Here is a 12,612-nt window from a genome sequence, read left to right on the forward strand (position 1 = left end):
ACCTTTGGTGATGATCAAGTCCAGAGTGTGCCCCTTGTTGTGTGTGGGCTCCGTCACATGCTGAGTGAGTCCATTATCAAGGACACAACACAGTTTTTTAGCTCCTCTGTCCTGAGGCTTGTCAACATGGATGTTAAAATCACCAACAATAACCACACAGTCAAAGTCAATACAGATAATAGACAGAAGTTCAGCAAAGTCATCAAAAAAGTTTGGACAGTATTTAGGTGGCCTGTAGATGTTTAGAAATATGGCTCGAGAAAAGGAATTCAACTGAAGAGCCACATATTCAAAGGAACCAAAATTTCCGCAACACATCTGCTTGGAGGCAGTCATTAAACAAAATGGCAACACCACCTCCTTTCTTATGCACTCTAGCCTCACTCATAAAACTGAAGTGGGGAGGGGTTAACTTGATAAGAACAGCTGCACTGTTATATTGATCTAACCAAGTTTCAGTTAAAAACATGAAATCAAGATTGTGCTTGATAATAAAATCATTGATTAAAATGTCTTTCCTGCTGGAGACCTGACATAATAAAGCCGAATTTAGTGTGCTAAGGGTATTATCTGCCCAGTTTGTTTTCTGTGATAGTTTGTGGCTGATGAGGAATGGGTGCTAAATTTGATCACTTTTCAGAAGGTTTAGTGTTTCCTGTTATTTAGCAGATTCAACATTCTTTTTCTATTATCTATCAAGACAGGAATTGAGGAAGATACCAGCGCATTGGGCCCCGGCTTGTCCTGGAAAAAGTCATGAGTGCCATTACTGTAGCTTTGTTGCCTGGACCCAGTTTATATCAGTTAAACTTGCTGTATTTACTGTAAGTAACTGGATGTGCTGTGCCTTTATCAGGCTGGGGAGACAGAGGGTGGTTCTGATGCTGTCGTGGAGGGGGGATAGGGACCTGGCACAGTGGCTGTGACAATTGTGTGGGTGAAGGGGGGGAGAGGGGCCTGGCGACACCCATGGGAGTTGAGGGGAGAGAAAATGGGAGTATGGCAGGGGTTAAGTTTGGTCCCGGCAGTGACCAGCTCTTTCATTTGGTCAGTGAACTCCAAGAGGGGGGAGGAGGGAGAAAGGGTGGCTGGAGACAAGGGTGAGTTGGATGGCGTCTGGGGAGGTGAAGGAGGTGGATCCTCACAGGTGGGTGCCAGTGAGAGGGGAAGAGGGAGAGACACCCCCTCTTGGGGGGATGGAAGGGGTGGATCCTCATAGGTGATTGCCGGTGAGGGGGGGGTGTGAAGACTCTTCATCCTGGCTTGGATGTCTCCCATAATCAAAACTTTGTTGAGGCAGGGGCCGAGGCAACTCTTCTTCAAGGTTTCTGCTATGTTGTGTTATGTCTTCCTCCTCTTTTGGTGACTCTTTTCCCTTGTCCTTGGCAGAGGGAACAGATGGATGACGCAGGAAGTAGAACAGGTTGGAGGTAAATAGTTTTACTCCTGACTTGTTAAGGCAGAGTTAATTTGCCTTAAACAGATGTCTGTGCTCCCAGAAAAGGTTGACATTCTCAATGAAGTACACTGAATGGATGGTACATGCAGTTGAAAGCCATGTGTTCAGTGCCAACAGTCTGCTGAATCTCTCATCCCCTCATGCCTGGTGGTAGAGGGCCACTGATAAACACCTCAGCTTTCAGAGAATTGACTGTGTTCAACAGATCAATACAATCTCGTTTAAGAACCTCACACTGCTTTTCACAACATCATTTGTCCCTATGTGCACTATGATGTTTTTCACAGTTGTGTAGCTTCGATATGCAAGATTCTTTCTGTCATGTCAGAGACCATATCCTTGGGAAAGCAGAGTATTTTGGTGTGTTTACTGCACATGCTTCTTACATCTTTGACAGTGCAGTCACCCACAATCAGAGTTTGAGGCCCAGTCGTTAGCTTTCCCTGTAGCCTTTTACTTCCTGATTTACTCTCAGTTCTTACCCTTGTTGACTTTCGTTGTCTTTTATTATTGTCCTTATTCAGCTCTGCGTTGTGTTTTGTTTTCAATAAAAGACGGCCCCAATCTTTCACAAATACCACACAGTCCAGTGTCCCTTTTCCAGGTGTATTCCAAATGAATCTCTCCAACACAGGATTTGAACGACAATTAAAAGCTGTTTTATTACAGAAGGTTATAGCATACAAAAGACAATGGCATCTAGTCAAATGTCAGCTTGCCTGTCTGTATGGCTGTCTGGCCCAAATCAAAGCATCTGAGCTCGAGCACGGCTCTTATGGTTTGGGGGCGTTCCAATCCCCCCCCCCCTTCCCCAATCAGATCTGGTCTGACCTCTCCTGCAGCTTCTGGCCTTGTAGCGAGATAACCGGCCGATGGTTCGGCGCCCAGGTCTCTATCTCTAACCACAACAATTGCTGTTGTCCACAGAATGTACCAACCATGGAATGTCACCCTTATCTCAAACGTCTATGGAAGGGAGACACAACTCCAGCCGCCAGCCACACTCACAGGAGCTAACATCATAATTAGCAACAGCTAACAGGATCCGATTAGACCAATACATTTATCTGAAAACAGTCATTTTCATCAATCCCTCATAATGATCAAGAGAAATGTTGACTTCCTAAACCTGAACAGCCATTATGCAGAAAGAAAAAGAAGCAAACCTGGAAACATGCCTAAGCTAAAACAGGTTACTGTCTAAACACTAACATAATCATACCTTCCTCTAGCATGATTACAATTCTAAAGCAAAGCAAAAATATTTATCTTATCAGATCACTTCATGTATTGCTGTGCGAATTTCTGCTGTGAAAGGAAAATGACTCCAAATTCGAGGGCCCCCGATCCAGAGATAAAGAACATTTTTAACAAAATACACTTCACAATACCCCTGTCTCCGTTTTAATAAGTTTATCTCAAGTGCAACCTGGAGTTCTATTCACAGTATGACAAATAACCCACACACTTCACATCAGCTTCCCTCTCCCTAACCAGCAAGCTGTGAATGGAGGATGAAAAGGTTATCGTGTGGTGTGAAAGTTCAAATGTCCCGTCTTGGTCGTCGAAGTCTCCACCTGGAGTAGTGTCTTCCCTGTTGAACTCCGGCACACGTGGCCACCGTGTCCCAAGTCAACCCGGAAGTCCTTCTCTCCAACTCAACCTGTTAGCACAGAAAAACACAAGAAAACTGCGACAGCATTATGCATTCCACTCTCTGATTGTGAGAGCATGTCTCCTCTCTCTCTCTCTCTCTCTCTCTCTCTCTCTCTCTCTCTCTCTCTCTCAGATCATATATAGAGGTTATTATTATCTTTTTATAGAAGAGCCACTGTTGACTTCAGACTTGACCTTTGGAAGGTTCTTTCTAAACTGCCTACGGTCCTAGCACCCATTCTCTCTCTCCCTGTAGCAGTGCTACAGTCATCCAAGCAGTGGGAACACATTGGAACATTAACGCGTAATTCTCCATATTTGCTTTCTTCGTCCCCGAGTAGGACCCCACACCTAAGCCGTGTGGATCTTTAGCTCAAGGGCCCTGCTCGAACAACAGCTGCCACGACTGTCCCTGATTTTGAGGTGCTAGTCCTGAAGCTACAATGGTGTTAGTCTGGAGTGTTTGGCTCTAAAAGTTATCCAATCTATGAGGGTACGTTTACTTTGAGACATACTCATCTTAATCTGTGTCAGGTGGCACGACCGCCTTGCATCATGTCGATGACTGAAAACCGCTGGTGTTCAGGTTTCAGGGCACTGAAAATGGTGGACGCGTCTGCCACTAGGGGCGCTATCTTATCCACATACTCATTGGCCACTCTGTAGTTCACACAGAGGCGCCATTCACCTAAAGGTTTCAACACGGGCCACGCTGGGCTGTTGGAGGCCCTGTGAGTTTTTGTCATTAAACCCTCTCTCTCCTCAAAGATTTTAAGGAGGGGCTTGATCCCCTCGACCACACGTGAGGAGAGTGGATACTGACGAGTACATGGAGGAGACCTGCCTGTGAAGGTGACCGGTTCCATTTTCAGAAGCCCACAATCATTTTTGTCTTTTACCCAGATTGGCAACTCTGCAAGGTCAGGTTTGTTTACCCGACTCAAATTCCATTCGACTTTCCCTTGTTGGAAATTAAGGGATGAATTGATTTTTGTCAACACATCAAGACCCAGTAGGGGTTATCCTACCGGTCCCACCTACACAGAGGTCGTGAGAGACACAGGTCCCAATTCCAGCAGGAATGGCCTGGTTTTTCTCACCCAAATAGCCCCCCCCCCCCCTGCACCATGCATGCCTTGCTTTCGCTCCCTCATTTTGATGTTTGTTCCCTCTAGACAGTGATGAGGAGTGACTGTAGCCACCCCCCCCCCCCCTCGCATCAAGGAGGAACTATGTTTTGGCGTCCGTTCAAGGTGGTTGTTACATACAGGCCTTCTGGCTTTTGTAACATGGCGGCCTAGGACGCGGAGCGGTGGCAGCTACTGATAATGGGGAGCCACGTATAAAGTTGGAACAGCTGTTCTCTCCTCTGTTTACAGTTCTTTCTCCAATGGCCTCTGTGGTAGCCATCCACATGAAAGAGGGTGGATGATGATGTGTAGCCTTTTAGGAATATTTCCTTAAGGAAGACCTGCCGGGTTCCGTCCTGGGGTTCCGTCCTGGGGTTCCGTCCACATGAAAGAGGGTGGATGACGTGTTTATCTTTCCTTAAAGACATTTCCTTAAAGACATTGCGATATTTGGACATTTACAAACATGTCTGGTACTAATTCTTCAATTAGATTTACTAAAAGTAAGCTGACTCATCCAAACAGTCTACTCAGAAAGATAATACATTGACATTTATTACCTTTTAAAACTCGCGCCCCCGGGACGCAGCATTCAGTCGAAGTGCGTAGCTAACTATTCCGGCGTCTATGGATATCATGCGTTTTTTAATCTCAATGATATCATGGCGGAGGTGAGAAAACCGAAGCGAAACATCACGGAGGAAGCCAGAAAAAGAAAAAGACATTCTGATAATGTTACGACAGTATGACAGTGCACTTACTCGCAGAGCCTGTGGGGGCGCAGTTCAGAGAAAACCGGAGAAAATGCTATGTATTGCTTTAAATGTTGTATTTCTTGATGATAGGATTATTAAATCCATATCCCATTTTAGGAGGACCAGGATCACATATTCTTTTTTGAAATACCCAATTTTGAGATTTAATACTCTCCTGATCATTCTGATCCAGATTTAATGTTTTGAAATACTGGGGCCAGTAGAGGGACTGTTTAAATTGGATAAAGGCAAAAAATTGCAGAAAACAACAACATGCTAATCTCTGCCTGAATGTTGCCAGATCTATCTGCAGCTGAGAGGAGCTTGACCTCCTGCTGTGAGTCTCTCTTTCCCATAACCTCTCTACCTCACTTTTCTGTTGCCATGGTGATCTAACCAAATCAAAAATGCAGTGTTTGTGTTACTCCCTCCTCCCGGCTGATGGAGCGCTGATATTGGGTTTGATTGAGTGGGCCAGATGTGTGTGTGTGTGTGTGTGTGTGTATTTGTGTGTATGCCTAGATGAACAAGGCTCGGTAATACAGCAGGTGCTATGTGAGTTGCGTTTCATCAATATTCTTCACGATAAACAGATTTATCGTGAAGAATAGAGCCTCTGCTCCCACAAAAATGACAGCGCTCTCGTTTGTCATCCCTAGCTCTGAATGGGATCTGTGGAGCTCTGGCTTTCTCCTCTACCCTCCTGTCCTTGGTGGTGATTGCTTTAGTTAGTGTCACCGATCAACGGGCGGAACCCCAGGACGGAACCCTGCAGGTCTTCTTTAAGGAAAGATAAACACGTCATCCACCCTCTTTCATGTGGACGGAACCCCAGGACGGAACCCCAGGACGGAACCCGGCAGGTCTTCCTTAAGGAAATATTCCTAAAAGGCTACACATCATCATCCACCCTCTTTCATGTGGATGGCTACCACTGTGCACAACTCCTTACATATAGGGGAATGCTTCCTAAGACAAAACAATGCAAGCACCTTTGCAGATACCTTGGCATTACGAACATAAGAAATTTAGCTACATACATTCACATCCAGCAGTGGTTCGTTTTACATGTTGAGAGACTGTGTGGTAGACTGAGATTTACTGATTCATTTTTATGATCGGGATATCGAACCCACTCACCCAGTTGGGTGTGATTGTCTGTCCGGGGTCGTTCAGGTCACAGCTGCACTGCCAGGCGTCTCCTGTGGCTGTAGCTGTTTGCTTTGGCTGCCGACCAGTCTTGGACTTGTTAGGGTTCGATGTCCGATCCGGGCTATCACGGCACCAATTGTTGACTTTCATTGTCTTTTATTATTGTCCTTATTCAGCTCTGTGTTGAGTTTTGTTTTCAATAAAAGACGGCACCCAATCTGTGTCCCTTTTCCAGGTGTATTCCAAATGAATCTCTCCAACACGGGATTTGACATCAATTAAAAGCTGTTTTATTACAGAAGATTATAGCATACAAAAGACGATGGCATCTAGTCTAATGTCAGCTTGCCTGTCTGGCCCAAATCAAAGCATCTGAGCTCGAGCACAGCTCTTATGGTTCTCGGAAAACAGTCATTTTCATCCCCCTGCTGTGTGAAGATGAGATCCAGGTCATCTGACAGTGGGGAAAATTTGTTCTCCACTCCACGACTTGGTTGTCCTGGCTCTCCCTTTTGCAGCTGTCCACGGCTGTGTCCTACTAAGGACAGGGGTTGAAGGAGGAACTCTGCCTGGATAATAATGCAGGCCAGCCAGTCTCAACACAAATCTCCGGGCGCTGGGCTCTGCCTGCTACCCATCCTCCTATTTCCCTGGGAAATGATTTAGAGAGTTCCAGGGAGGACTACCACTTGTAGATTTATTACCCGGTACATAGCTCTCCTGTTTCTTGGTAGTCTTGTTGATGCTAATTAGCTGTGTATTTCATGCTCTAGTCCACTGTTTTGCAACCATGGTAAGGTGGTGTCATTCCCAGCTAGTCCATTGACTTCCACGCTCATTTCTAAATGGTTAATTTTGGTTTCCAGCACTGTAATCTTCTGCAGAGGTTTGTGGAAGTCCTCTGTGGAGAAAGGGGACATCTTGCTGCCATGCTCATGTTATCGTGAGGAGGTAATCAAATGTTGAAATATGGCAACAGCCTATTATATCCTACAAAAAATTACAATCCCAGTGATTTATAAGTATATAGGAGCCGCTGCTCATAGTTTCTTACAGAAGAAAAGCAATAATAGCAGAAAAATGCAAGTGAAGGCGAGAGCAAGCAGCAAAAGCGTCTGCATTGTGAGAAAGCCGAAAGTAAGTGGACTCAACATTCTGTAGTATACCTAAGTAAGTGAGCTCAACATTCTGTAATTTACCTAAGTAAGTGGCCTCAACATTCTGTAGTATAACTAAGTAAGTGAGCTCAACATTCTGTAGTATACCTAAGTAAGTGGACTCAACATTCTGTAATATACCTAAGTAAGTTGACTCAACATTCTGTAGTATACCTAAGTAAGTGAGCTCAACATTCTGTAGAATACCTAAGTAAGTGAGCTCAACATTCTGTAGAATACCTAAGTAAGTGAGCTCAACATTCTGTAATATACCTAAGTAAGTGAGCTCAACATTCTGTAGAATACCTAAGTAAGTGAGCTCAACATTCTGTAATATACCTAAGTAAGTGGACTCAACATATGAATATGAATAATATGCTGATTTACACTTCCGAACATTTTCACATCTGTGTCAATTAAAGCAATACATTGCGATATTTGGACATTTACAAACATGTCTGGTACTAATTCTTCAATTAGATTTACTAAAAGTAAGCTGACTCATCCAAACAGTCTACTCAGAAAGATAATACATTGACATTTATTACCTTTTAAAACTCGCGCCCCCGGGACGCAGCATTCAGTCGAAGTGCGTAGCTAACTATTCCGGCGTCTATGGATATCATGCGTTTTTTAATCTCAATGATATCATGGCGGAGGTGAGAAAACCGAAGCGAAACATCACGGAGGAAGCCAGAAAAAGAAAAAGACATTCTGATAATGTTACGACAGTATGACAGTGCACTTACTCGCAGAGCCTGTGGGGGCGCAGTTCAGAGAAAACCGGAGAAAATGCTATGTATTGCTTTAAATGTTGTATTTCTTGATGATAGGATTATTAAATCCATATCCCATTTTAGGAGGACCAGGATCACATATTCTTTTTTGAAATACCCAATTTTGAGATTTAATACTCTCCTGATCATTCTGATCCAGATTTAATGTTTTGAAATACTGGGGCCAGTAGAGGGACTGTTTAAATTGGATAAAGGCAAAAAATTGCAGAAAACAACAACATGCTAATCTCTGCCTGAATGTTGCCAGATCTATCTGCAGCTGAGAGGAGCTTGACCTCCTGCTGTGAGTCTCTCTTTCCCATAACCTCTCTACCTCACTTTTCTGTTGCCATGGTGATCTAACCAAATCAAAAATGCAGTGTTTGTGTTACTCCCTCCTCCCGGCTGATGGAGCGCTGATATTGGGTTTGATTGAGTGGGCCAGATGTGTGTGTGTGTGTGTGTGTGTGTATTTGTGTGTATGCCTAGATGAACAAGGCTCGGTAATACAGCAGGTGCTATGTGAGTTGCGTTTCATCAATATTCTTCACGATAAACAGATTTCTACACCAATGAACACATTTTCATTGCTGTAGAAATATCTGTGATGCATTAAATTATGTTTTGACACTAGTCACTCATCAGAGGGCCATTAGTTATCCACAGATAGCTGCTTTGCTGCCATGTGAGCTGAGCTGATGCACAGTAACTTTACTGCAGAGTGGTGCCCGAGCTGTTGCTGGAGCTGGGGATGGGGCTGGGGCTGGGGCTGGAGCTGGAGCTGGGGCTGGGGCTGGGGCTGGGGCTGGGGCTGGAGCTGGGGCTGGGGCTGGGGCTGGGGCTGGAGCTGGAGCTGGGGCTGAGGCTGGGGCTGGGGCTGGGGCTGGGGCTGGGGCTGGAGCTGGGGCTGGGGCTGGGGCTGAGTCTGGGGCTGGGGCTGGAGCTGGGGCTGGGGCTGGAGCTGGGGCTGGAGCTGGGGCTGGGGCTGGGGCTGGGGCTGGGGCTGGGGCTGAGGCTGAGTCTGGGGCTGAGGCTGAGTCTGGGGCTGGGGCTGGGGCTGGGGCTGGGGCTGGGGCTGAGGCTGGGGCTGAGGCTGGAGCTGGAGCTGAGGCTGGGGCTGAGGCCAGTATGCGTTTCAGTGTCAGTCAGGAAAGCACGGCAATGTCCACAGTGATCAGTCATCCTGACAGGACACTGGGGATGTGTGTGTACCTGGTAGTCTCCCGGGAATGCCAAGAGGTTTATGTCTGTTCATAGGGATTGAACATATATTCTCCCTCTGTCCCTCTCGCTCCTCTCTCCTCTCTCTCTCTCCCTCTCTCTCTCTGTTTCTCTCTCTCTCTCCCTCTCTCTCTCTCTCTCTGTCCCTCTCTCTGTTTCTCTGTCTCTCTCTCCCTCTCTCCTCTCTCTCTCCCTCTCTCTCTCCCTCTCTCTCTCTGTCTCTCTCTCTGTTTCTCTGTCTCTCTCTCCCTCTCTCTCGCTCTCTCTTCTCCCTCTCCCTCTCCCTCCCTCCCTCTCTCTCTCTCTCCCTCTCCCTCTCCCTCTCCCTCTCCCTCTCCCTCTCCCTCTCCCTCTCCCTCTCCCTCTCCCTCCCCTCCTCTCTCTCTCTCTCTCTCTCTCTCTCTCTCTCCCTCTCTCTCGTCTTTTTCTTGTTCTGTTTTCCCCCCCTCTCCCCCCTTGCTATTCCATTCTGAGGTCATTAGCCTCCACGGTGTTCACAGCGTGCGCCCGTTCTTTGTGCGCTCGCATGGCTGAAGGTACTCCGGCCGTTTGAAGGTCTGTCAGGTCCTCTCTGTCTGTCAGGTCCCTCACGCGCGGGGTGGGGGGAGCGCTCGCCATAGGAGCTGCACATTGATTGGCCACATGAATCAGCCCCACGCGCCAGGCCTTGTCGATCTCCATGGATTTGTGGGCGGGTGGCTGGGGACCTCAGCGGCGTATCGGAGGCGCCGGTTCACCCAGCGCCGCCCGTCAGCCATTAATCTTCCCGTAAGTGACGTGTCATTCTCCCGAAACGAGCAGCCTCTGCCCTCAAGAACGCATCCACCCAACGCGGGCGCACATGCACGCACGCCCGCACAAACACACACGCGCGCTCGTACATACACACACATATATACACACACATGCACATACACGCTCATACATACATACATACACACACACACATACACGCTCGTACATACACACACACACACACACACACAAGCTGACTTATATACATAAACATGTAGGGAAACGAAATGCAGACAAGATATGCGGATCACACACTGTAGTCACATTTACACAAACTCTGCAGCTGACTGCAAATGCAATGCCATTGCTCTGTGCTGATCGCAGCACCCACCTATTTCACATAAGCCCCCCCCCCCCAGGGCACACACTGGTCGTCCCAAACTATCTTAGTGGAGAGGTGAAGCTGCTCTGCATTGATTAGCCATCAGTCATCATGGCTGCCGGCTTTGTATTGGCCCTGTCTGTCGAGCTGCAGCCCTCTAAGCCCCCATCCCCGTTGAAACGATAAGAGTAAAATCAATGGTGTTCTTCTGGCCTCACACTCCCGAGGTCACTCCTCCTCCTCCTCCTCCTCTTCCTCGCCGGTTGACCGGCGCCAGCCTGGGCGTGATCCCACCTCCGCTCGCGGTGCGGTCGCCGTGAGACTCCCCGGGCCCTGTCTGCCCGTCGGGTTAATCCGGCCGTTCGATGCGGACGAACAGCACTAATGGAATGTGCTTAAACCCGTTAGAGCGATCAAATGAAAGTGGACTGGACGGATCCCAGAGACCCGCTTGGCCGTCCCCATCCGTCCCTATCCGTCCCTATCCGTCCTGGCGTTCTCTGTCCCTCTCCACCCCGCCGGCTCTAGGGGCAAAATATAACCCGATGCTGGGCTGTCTGACTGAGACCCCAAGCCTGGCTGAGGAACGGGAACACCAGCCTGATTAAGGATGCACAATATATCGGCAATCATATCGGTATCGGCCGATGTTTTTTTTATTTTTTATATCGGTATCGGTCCAATGTGCAAAACAGGGCCGATGTGAACAACTGATAATTATTTCTGTCTAGCTGCTGTTGTGTGTTTTTGAGAGGAAACAATGTGGTAAATCTGATTTATCGGCTTTTCCAAATGTTTTGTAAATAGAAACTGTTAGAGTTCGGTTTTGGGACCCAGGCGCAACAGGAAAGGAGGAGGCAAGGAACGGTAAAGCCCGGAGGGGCGATTTAATAAGATCAAAAAGGGGGATGTGGTAGTCGTACAGCCGATGGTCAGGCAGGAGCGTGGTAGTCGTACAGGCGATGGTCAGGCAGGAGCGGGGTTGTCGTACAGGCGATGGTCAGGCAGGAGCGGGGTTGTCGTACAGGCGATGGTCAGGCAGGAGCGGGGTTGTCGTACAGGCGATGTTCAGGCAGGAGCGGGGTTGTCGTACAGGCGATGGTCAGGCAGGAGCGTTGTCGTACAGGCGATGTTCAGGCAGGAGCGGGGTTGTCGTACAGGCGATGGTCAGGCAGGAGCGGGGTCGTACAGGCGATGGTCAGGCAGGAGCGGGGTAATCGTACAGACGTGGGTCAGGCAGGAACTGGAGAGATGAGGAGGGGAGGCAGGGTGAGTGAGAGTAATCACAAACGGGGAACGGGAAAAAACACTACAAAATACGGGTAAGGAGATTGTAGGCTAGGCTATACTTTACCACAAGAGTATTATGGTAAGATCTGGCGATGAGTGGAGTGTAGACCAGGTTCTTGTAGAGGTTGAAGGTGATTGCAGAACGAGGGACTGGTGTGGTGATGATAATTGGAAACCGGTGAGTAGAGCCGCGCCCGCGTCATCGTCGGAGACGAGCGCGCCGTTCTTGTCTTTGCGCACGGGCCGATGTGCTGGGCATGTCGGGATCCGACTCTTCGTCACCGGAGAGGGAGGAGACTGCCGAGTCCGCGGAGCTGGCCGGAGACGGGGAACGCCCGGCAGTGGGGGGAAACTCCGGAGAGTCAGAGCGTTGTATGCCCGGGCTGATGCGACGTGCGGTAGAGCGCGTAGGACGCCCCGAGCGCGCAGCGGGCCCAGAGGGGAGAGAGGGAGGCGGTTGTGGAGGCGAGGGCATGCGAGCCGTAACAAGAAACAGTCTTTACACTCTTTCCATGTGCTGTTCAGTATGTATAACATTTTATTAGCATAGAAACTTGTTTTTATACTGATCATATCTACATCGGTAAATATCAGTTATCGGCCATGACAGCAATTAATATCTGTTATATTTATATATATCTGTTAAATTTTAATATCCTTTTATCCCTAAGCCTAAAGGAACACGTCGTTCGTAAACCGAGATATCATCCAGCTCTGGATCCCTCAGCCATTCCTAACACACTGTGAATGCAGGTAGATCTTTAGCATCATGGTGATGGTTCATGTCTAGACAGTGAGTTTTAGATCATGCAGTGTTGCGACGCGTTTTAGCCAGAGAGTGCGATGGAATGGGCGTTGCTTGAGGATGGGATGATGATTGCTGTATATCAGGGATGTGG

This window comes from Borostomias antarcticus, assembly GCF_949987555.1.
Source record: "Borostomias antarcticus genome assembly, chromosome: 15".
In the NCBI taxonomy this organism is placed as follows: Eukaryota; Metazoa; Chordata; class Actinopteri; order Stomiiformes; family Stomiidae; genus Borostomias; species Borostomias antarcticus.